Raw genomic sequence first — 10,162 nt, 5'->3', positions numbered from 1 at the left:
CTATTGTTAGCCTGTTTATCAAATGACTACAATAATATATAGGAATGATCCTCTGTGTATCAAGTTTGTATTTCTAGCATAAGTTGGATAAGTTGCAACAACACAAGCAGCAATGAAATGTTATGAAACCTCAGAGGAGCATCATTTGGGATAAGTTCCCCTTTGTCTAGTCCTCTATAACTGTCAGTGGAGAAGTAATCTGAAAGACATAACATTAAGATCTTAGTACTTTGTATTATATAACAGTAAACGCCAGGGTAGAATTGAACAAGCCTGCTTATGGCCATTCATTACTAACCTGGAGTTTTAATTCAGAAGACATTTATTCTGTTATAATTACAGTGATTAAAAAGATTTTCTAAGAGTATGCAACCATGTGGAGAGGAAAAATAGTATAATTTATATTAATGAAATATTAAGACAGTCTTTAAAATATTTTTACCTACAGTTTTAATGGATCTTATAATCAACAAATAATGCAAGGACGACTTGATATCCATATGAAAATAAATGGAACTGGACTCCTATTTCACTCCATGCACAACTCTTAAGTCAAAATGGATTACAGACCTTGATGTGTGAGCAATATTTTCTTACTAGGATTGGTATAAATCTCCACAACCTTAGGTTATACAATGGTTTCCAGATGGGGCATAAGCACTGAAAGAAAAAATTTACACAGTTGCTTTTCAACGTCGCTTTTTTCTTCAGTGGACACTGTCACTGCAGCGAAGGACAGCTCTAGGATGAAATTATCTGTAAGTCATGTGTCTGGAAGGAACTTGTCTGCAGAATATATAAAGAACTCATAGGGCTGGGCATGGTGGCTCACTCCGTTGATCCCAGCACTTAAAAGGCAGAGGCAGGTCAATCTCTACGAGTTTGAGGCCAGTCTGTTCTACATAGTGAGTTCCAGGATAGCCAGAACTGCATAGTGAGATTCTGTCTTCAAAACAGAACTCATAGAACACAGTAATAAAAAGACAGCCCAATTTTTAAAACCAGCAAAGGATTTGACAACAAATTTCTGTAGAGAAGATACCCAAATGTCTGGGAGCTAGCAAGCTCATAAAGAAGGTACAAATGTCATTAGTCACTAGGGAAAATGCACCTTAAAGTCAAAGTGAAACAACTCTTCAACAATTAGGATGGCCATTTAAAAAACAGGAAAATGCCAAGTCACAGCAAAGACATGGAGAAAAAGGACGTCCTTGTATATTGTAGCTATAATACAAAATGGCTCAGTCCTTTAAAAACAATTCTACAGTTCTTTTAAAAAGGCAAATATGTTACTGTGAAAGTGACGGCTCCATTCTTGTTGCATGTGGTGGTAAAAGTGAGAAATGTCTCCCAGCATTTGTTTGGCCCAATGTTGGTTGTGCTGTTTGAGAAGGCTTTGGAGGTGTGGCCTTACTGGGTGAAATATGTCACAGGACGCAGGGATTGGGACTGTTTAGCCTTCCTTGCCATCCAGTGTGCTCTCTCTGCTTTGTGGTCCCAATAAAAAGGGTGCCCTCTCAGTTTCCTGCTCCTGCCCCATGCTGCCATCCTGCCCGACATGACTGACACTCATCCCTCTGGAACCAGAGCTAAAGTAAACTCTCTCTTCCTTAAATTGCCTTTGGTTATGATGATTTATCATGGCAACAGAATGGCGACTAACCCAGTGGGCCTTCCCATAGCTATATCCCAAGAGCAATGAAAACATGCTATAAAAATCCCAAATAGACAAATTGTAGACACTGCCCAAAGTGCATACAAACTGACAAATTAACAAAATGTAGTACACACATATAATCCCAAAATATTTGAGCATAAAAGGAAAAAAGGGAAAGTGTATTGATATCTACATACGTATATACTTAGATGGTCTCTGAAAACCTTTTGGGGAAAGAACATAAACACAAAAGGCTGGTGCCATATAATATATATTGACATTCTTTCTGAAGTAATAGAAATGCTTTAAAGATTAGTGATGGTGATTGCAAAACTGCAAGTGGAAGAAAATCAAGTGTTATGCACTTTCAAATGGAGACTTTGATGCCACATAAGGTAAGTATTCAAACTCACTGTACTTCAAGGGAAAACATAGCGACTGGGAAGGGCTACAGACTTAATAAAGAAGAGGGCAACGCAGGGTGTTGATCAGCTACGTGGTTCTCAAACCATGGTCAACAGATCTGTCTTACTCAGAAGACAGTTTCGAGACATGCATTTCAGGTTACACCTAGCTCCTGAGTCAGAGTCCCTAGGACTGGGCTCTGTCTGTTTTAGCAAGCATCCAGGTGACTCTGAGGCTCACTCAACTTTGAGAGTCAATGGGTTGGTTACAGTTTCTAAAACAGAATCTCCCTCCTCCCCCCAATAGATGTACAGTCTTTGGCAAATTTCTGGACCTTTCTAGTCTTAAATTATTCAACTGGAAAAACAGTTCCCTGCAGGGTCATCAGATGTTTTAACATAGGGCTTGGGCTTGAAAAGGTCCAGTCATTTAAAAAGTAGTAAATACATTCAGCAGTTACACATTGGCGGAAGCTGATGCGAGGCACTAACACACATCCTTAGGACAGCAGAAAATGAGTCACACTCATGCTTGTGTTTTCCTGCAGTCACACTTTTTATAAAGTTAAAAGCAGAACAAATTTTAATGTATTTTATTCAACCCAATTATCAAAAGTTTCATTTCCACACATAATCAATAAAAAGTTTTGAGCTATTTTATATTCTACCTTTTCATACTAAGTCTTTAATCAGTCAAAATCTACTACAATTTTGAGTGTGTCTCCATTTGGAATTACCAAATGTCAGTGGCTCAGTACCCTTCCTTGTTTAGCCGTGCCTATCCAATGGAACAGAATAAGCTCGATCCAAACCCATTGCTGTCTTCAATATTCTTCAATACTCAGAGATATAGGCAACAGCTGAGAAATTGGGCAGGTGGTGGCCTGCCGTGAGTGCTGTTTCCTGACCGTCTTAACAGGTGCTATCTGGTTGCTCTAAAGCAGGACTTGACTCATCTCTTCAGTTATGTACTGCTTTACACGAACAGCCGGCAACCGATCTGAAAAGAACGTTAGTGAAGTCACATGCTACACTCCAGACTGTCACGTGTTGCTCACGGTTATTTCTGCAGAATCTAATGTATCCTGTCTGGAACACTCAAACTTTTTTTTTTCAATTAATTAAAGAGCACCAACAGTGAGTCTTCTAACTTATTTAACAGCTGTCTTTAAAATGTCTGAAAAATCTAACAGGTCTTTTTCTATTACGTCTCACAACCAAATTGACTTTGGTTTCTAAGTTGATTTTTAAGCCCCCAACTACCTTTAAATGTTTGCCAAACCCTTAGTAAAGAGAAGTTTATGAAGATCATAAATCTATAATAGAACTGCTGATATTTTGGAGTTTTATTACAACAAACACACATTCTGTGTATAAACATTCAGGATTATATGTAAATTTAGCAATAATTTCTTATTGCTACTCTAAAAATGAAAAAGAAGCAGATATCCAGAGTTCTAATACTTGAGGCTATACAAACATTGTCAACGGCAGGGACTATAGGACATGATGATGTGCTAGGAACCCACGATGCTATGTCGTGCTGACATTATTAAATTCACGCCTGGACCACTCTGAGCAGCCACACGGGAGCACCAGGTGAGTGGTGTGTGAGCAGCTTCCAGGAAGGCTGACATCTCATGGTTCATGAAGTATGAATTGGTTTTGTTACTAAGCTTTTCATATTCTCAAAGCAAAAGCTGTGGGCAATTGACCGAGAGCAAATGATGAGGTCCTTGTCACAGCCTCGAAAGCATGTCTGACCTCATATCTTAACAGTCTCTCCCCAGGCCTCCTTCCCTTCAAACACAGTAGAGTTGCAGATTCTCCTCTTCTTGGAATGATCTTGCTTTGAAATGTCCTTGGCTACCTCTGCTTTTCCTTCTAGTCTTGCTGAAGCTCTCCCCTTATTCATGAGTTCTGCACTCTATTGTTAAATACTCCAACTCCAAACCTTCCTCTTGCTTATCCTGCCCCATTTTTAGCATTGCTTCCTCATAATTGAAGACATCAGATGGTATTGATACTTCACTGTTCCTTATAGCAACATGTAAACTCCGAAGGGTGGATCTCTTGTCTGTTTTATTTATTCACACTCACAGTCCTGGAGAAGTAACTGATAGACGGTAGGCGCTCAACAAACCTTTGCACTGTGAATGAACAAATTAATTCATGGGTAAAGCAGGGTCTGAATCTTTATTTCTTCTCCCCATCACTGTTTACTCTGCTGCAGCATTTTAATCAGGTAGGTTTTGTAAGTATGTCAAACTCTTCCAACCTGTTCACTGGGCTTGCTTAGTTAAAGATTCTGTCTTTTGGAATTTGTTCTTCTGGGCAGACTGCCAGGCTTAAATTTGTCATTTTTAGTGGATGATGCCAGGTTTGGAGTTTTATTTATTTAATTAATTTTTATTTTTAGGGGCATGTTTCAGTTTTGGTTGACTTTATTGTTTTGTCTGAGGCTTTGTTCTTGTGTTGAGTTCTACTTGTCTGGGTTCACCAAGCAATTTAGCAACTATTCTTCCTAGAGCTATGGAATAGTAGAAACTGGAGCTGGAAAAGTCCTCCTGGTGGCCCCAGGCTTCCCCCCTTATCCCTAAGTCTTGAGCTTTACAATATGATCTCTGTGGCTTTGTTCAGTGAGGTTTCAAATATCTTCAGAGTTTCCTTTGAGTGCCCATTCAACAAACCTAATACTCCTGACAATTAACGAGAATTCTCAGTGTGTTGTCTAAACTTTTCCTTTCTTATTTTCACTTTATTTCTCCTACTTACAGTTCAAGGTAGCGAGCAAGACCTTTCTCCTTTGGCACTTTATACCTTTCAAAGAGGTGTAGACTGATATTTCTGATCTTTGGGCTTCTTAACCAGACCACGCATGCATTCTTAGCTTAATCTTCCATCTTTCTCTTTGTTTAATTTTGCTTTTGCTCACTGAATTCCTCCTGTGTCTTCACCTTGATTTGCTGCCCAGGTAATTTCACCAGTCACCCGCTGGACAAATGAACACACCGCTGCTCCTTCTGAGGCCTGAAAGCACTCCCACCTACCGTATGCAGTGGTGACTATGTGCAGCTTACTGCAGAAGTAACCTGGAGGGCTTTTATTTTATTCACCAGAATATGAAAAAGTTTTGTGCCATGTTGTTCGCTTAACTTTAATGTTTTGATGGTCACTGTGCAGACCCCTCACTCATGACTCAAGCCTCACTGTGCGTCTTTTTTTCTGTAGCTGCAAAAAGAGAGAATAGCATCTGCTTCAGCCTCCTTCACTGAAGTCTTGCAGAAGAAAATACATGATTCTAGTACTAGAGAGAGATCTTTCAGATGCAAAAAGCACTTCACTCCCCAGCTTCCAGAGTTACACACAATGAATTATTCTTGGTACTGTAAAGTTCAAATGACACTCCTTGTTTTCTGGCTAATAATGATTTGTGTTAAATAGGGGCATCTTTATTTGTAGTCAAAGGTAAAATTTAAAACTTTGCAAAGGCCATGGACCTATCTTTAGAAAAGATGAATCTCTACGTCAGATGGACGTATTGTCAAGATGCTTTAAGGGCGTCTAAATGTTCATGGCAACTTCTGTGGCAGTCTCAGACAGGAACATCTTGGAAAGCCCCATAAGAGCTCATTTCACTCCTCCTGTTTAGATTGTAATGCCTTTGAAGAGAAATCTTTGCTTCTGAAGAGTGGCATTAGTCCTGCATTTCCACTGTGGTCTACTTCAATTCAAGGTCAGCTTAAGAAACAGAACACTCAAAGGATGTATTATTGGCCCCAACAATAAACTACTGTGGCTCATGAAAACAAAAACAAGTGAAAAGCTGAACAAACAATTGATAATTTCTCCCCAAACCTCTGGCTACCTGTTCCTCATTTATTTGTGAGGCAATTCATAATTTAACTTACAGGACAAATTCAGAATATAAATACTCAAAAATTATTAATCATAACTGTACATACTCATGAGGTATTATGTAATACAATATCAAAATACTTTTAAGAGGGCTAAAAATTACAATAATTGCATGGAATATCCACCTAACCTAGTTATGAAATAATCTCTTCAATGCAGATACCCTAGCATTCACTTCTCAAACTATCTGAAGTCCAATAATCAAATACCAGGACCAGGCTACAGCAGGAAGAAACCCACCAATCCTGAAAAAGCAGAAACAGCAAATCCCACCACCCAGTGCTTCCTCACACCCACCTGGTACCATGTCTGGATATGAGCTTATATACCAGCAACGACTGGGTTAGTTATTCTAGAAACTGGCTATGGCTACAAGACGCCATGTGCTTGTAGTCTGTATCTTTTTACAGTGTGAGTAAAATAAGTTTTTCATCTTTTTAGTGGACTTTAATTAGTTGGAGAGTGAATTGAATAAACATATAGTGAAATATCATTTTTCCAGGCAATCAAATAAAGTTTATGAGAAAACATGAAATGTGGGGGGAAATTAAATATAGTAAACTGAAAAAATGTAATGCATAAGTCACACCTTAGATTTTTATGATCCACAAATCTAGTCCAAGAAAAAGAAAAATTGAAATTCAAAGACTTAAAAGCTTGTTTTTGAAAACAGTAAAAATAAGTTCCAGGTGGTGTGGGAGCAGGGATAGAGTACCAACTCACAGCCAAGGTACAACGGTGGACCTAGGTAAATAATTGCAGGATGGGTGAGGTTGTAGGCAGAGGGAAACTTTAGATACAGAACATTTTACATTGCTTACCTAAGGAATTTCTACAAAAGTAATAAACTGGATATGCACATATCGCTAGCAGGTAAGATGTATAGAAACAATGCATCACATAAAGTTTTTCTTCTTACGATTTTCCAAAGTAACACATGACTAGTGTGGCTCAGCCATTGATGAATTCAATAAAGAGGACAGATCATTAGCTCCTAAAGCTAATTATTTTGTTTTTGTAAAAACCCTTCAATATGCCAGATGGTTCGTTAATTTTTTTATTATTTAAAATGATTTATAAAGCTAAATGCTCAATTTTTTTCTTGAGATGTTAAAATTTGAGTGTTAAGAACCGTTAACAAACAGAATTTACAGTTCAGTTAACAGCCACTGCATGTGAAAAGAGTTCTTAAAACGCTTCTCTTTAGAGCCAATCTGGTTCCCATGGAAACCAATGTGCGATCCTGGAAAACAAGGGAAGTTCTAAAATAATCACCATTATAAATACCCATTATATAAATGTAAATATAGGCAATTGAAATGATTTAGATGATTTTGAAATTGCATATCATTTCCCAAACCATAATGATTCCTTCAGAGTGGTTCTTGTCTGTCATATAAATACAGCATTTACAAAATTTTTAAAATTCTTATGATTTGCTTGTGAGACCATAATCGCCTTTTCAAACAAGTCTTGGGCATGCAAATATCGATCTTTGAGCATGTATTTTGGTGCAAGATGGGTCTTCAGGGAAGTGCTTTTACTTCATGATAGATTGAGTACTTCTCATTATTAACTTTTGAATTTATATATATTTTCTTTATTCATTGCTAATTACAATAAGATCATATATTTTAAATTATAATATTTTTCTATTTTATCTATCCAGACATCTCATTTTGCTAGGATAAAAAGACCCCCTTCCCCCTCCAAAACGATGTTTGCGTTGGAATTAAAATTATTTTTAAGGCCCAGAATGAATGATTTGAATATCAAATACTCATGACAACATCGAATCTGTGAATCTGTGAGTTGAATCTCACACACACACACACACACACACACACACACACACACACACAAAAGTAAAAGTTAGGCCTCCTACTGTCTAAGTCGTAACACGGAGGAGAAATTCCAAGAGTGAAACACAACCATCTCTAGTCCAGGTGCTGAAAGAAACATAGATTATAGGACAGTCACGTGGCATTGTTAACAGGAGCAATTTAAGACTCAGATATTGTCTTTCCTGTGGTTTAATCCACACCTTTACTTCATGAGTGTGTTCATTTGAGCAGCCACATTAGTTCAGTACTTGTTAGGAGGCAGAGTCTCAGGCCATACACAGATTGAATGTGGTATCTGAACTTTAAGAGGAGCGTTGGGGATTTCAATGTATATTGTAGTTTCAAAGCACAGTCAGCCCACAATTTCTTCCCCAGAAACAGTTAGAAATGTTATTCTAGAGCAGCGGTTCTCAGCCTGTAGGATGGGACTCCTTTGGGGATCAATCTTTTCACAGTGTCGCCCGAGACTATCAGAAATCACCAATATTTGCAATGTGATTCATAAAAGCAGTAAAATCACATGAAGTGGCAATGAACATAATTTCACGGTTGGGGGTCACCACAGCATGAAGAACAGTATGAAAGGGACGCAGTGCTACAGATGGAGATGGACAGAACCACTAGGGTGTGAACTCTACAGGGGAAGCGATCCTTTCTTCATGTAACATTTGCAGGGCATGGGTCAGAGTAGAATCTATAAACAATATTAAACAATTAATTTTCAAAACGGATGTGTATGCAAATTTATGTTTTTAAAAGAAAATATTCTTAAATTTTATTTGTCATTGCCCCCCCAAAAACTATTAAGTAAACACACACACACACACACACACACACACAAATCCAAATGAATTTAACATAAATGCAAGACCTGCCACATGAGCCTCCTAGAAAGAAACACAGAACTGCATGCCATTGGTCTGCTTGATGGTTCCTGGGTTATGACTCTGGGTTATAAGTATAAACAACAAAAGCTAAAACAGACAAGCAGTACTTAAAATTCAAAAGTTCCTAAATTTCTGCAAAGTTATGAAACTAACCAACACAATGGAAAGACAGCCTAGGAAACTGGAGAAAATATTTTCTCACCAAATATCTGATAAGAGGTTAATATTCAACAGAAAGAAATTTCTAAAAATTAAATAGTAAAACCCAGACTAGCCTAATTAAAATATAGGCAAATGTATTACTCAGGGTTCTCTTGAGTCACAGAACATATGGCCTGAATCTCTCCATCTCTGTCTCTCTCTGTTTCACTTTCTCTGTCTCTCTCTCCATATATATATATGGGATTTATTGGAATTACTTACAGGCTACAGTTCAGCTAATCCAACAATGGTTATCTGTGAATGAAAAGTCTAAGTAAGAATCTAGTAGTTGCTCAGTCCTGTTGTGTAATATTACTTTAACTTTGTAAAGGTATGTTACATTTGTTTATGCTGCATTTGTCTGCCTAAGGTACCTGATTGGTCTAACAAAAAGCTGAACGGCCAATAGCTAGGCAATAGAGCGATAAGTGGGGCTGGTGGCAGAGAGAATAAGTAGTAGGAGAAATCTAGGCTTGAGAGGAGTGAGAGAAAGGAACTAGGGAGAAACAGTGGAAGATGCCCAGAGCCAGGCATCCAGGCAGGCACTAACCAGTCGGACACAGAGGAAGCAGCACAGTAGGACATACAGAATGAAAGGCAAAAAGTCCTGAGGCAAAAAAATAGATGAACAGAAATAGGTTAAATTAAGTTGTAAGAGCTAGTCAGACAAGCATGAACTAAAGGCTGAGCATTAATAATTAATAAATCTCTGTGTCATGATCTGAGGGATGAAAGTCCAAGAAAGCCTGCTACACAGTGCCACAAGTCTCAATGTCTCAGCTGGTCTTCAACATAGGCTGAATCCCGAAGAAGTAGACTTTCATGTCAGTGAAGGAATGGATGTGCTAGCAATGTGAAGGCCAGCAGGCAACGAGCAAAAACTTCCTCCTTCTATGTCCTTAAACAGGCTTCCAGCAGAAGGTGTGGCCTAGGTTAGAACTGTCTCCCTGACTCAAGATTCGGATTAAAAGCATGTGTCTTCCTATCTCATTTCCGGCTTGTTGTTCATTCCAGATATAGTCAGGTTGACAGAACAGACATCACAACAAATGAATTCTTTAAAGAAGACTTAAAAGTAGGCATCACGAGAAGTTCTTCAACACTACTAATTATCAGGGAGACACAAATCGAAGCCACAAGGAACTGATACCGCATGCCTTTTAAGAAGAGCTGTTATCCAAAAGCACAGATAGTCATGATGATGAGGATAGGAAGAAACTGGAGACTTGTACACTACTAGAGGGAGTGAGA

The sequence above is a fragment of the Myodes glareolus genome, chromosome 25, assembly GCF_982192425.1.
Source record: "Myodes glareolus chromosome 25, mMyoGla1.1, whole genome shotgun sequence".
NCBI lineage: Eukaryota > Metazoa > Chordata > Mammalia > Rodentia > Cricetidae > Myodes > Myodes glareolus.
The sequence above is the reverse complement of the archived record's forward strand: the minus strand, read 5'-3'. Positions refer to the sequence as shown.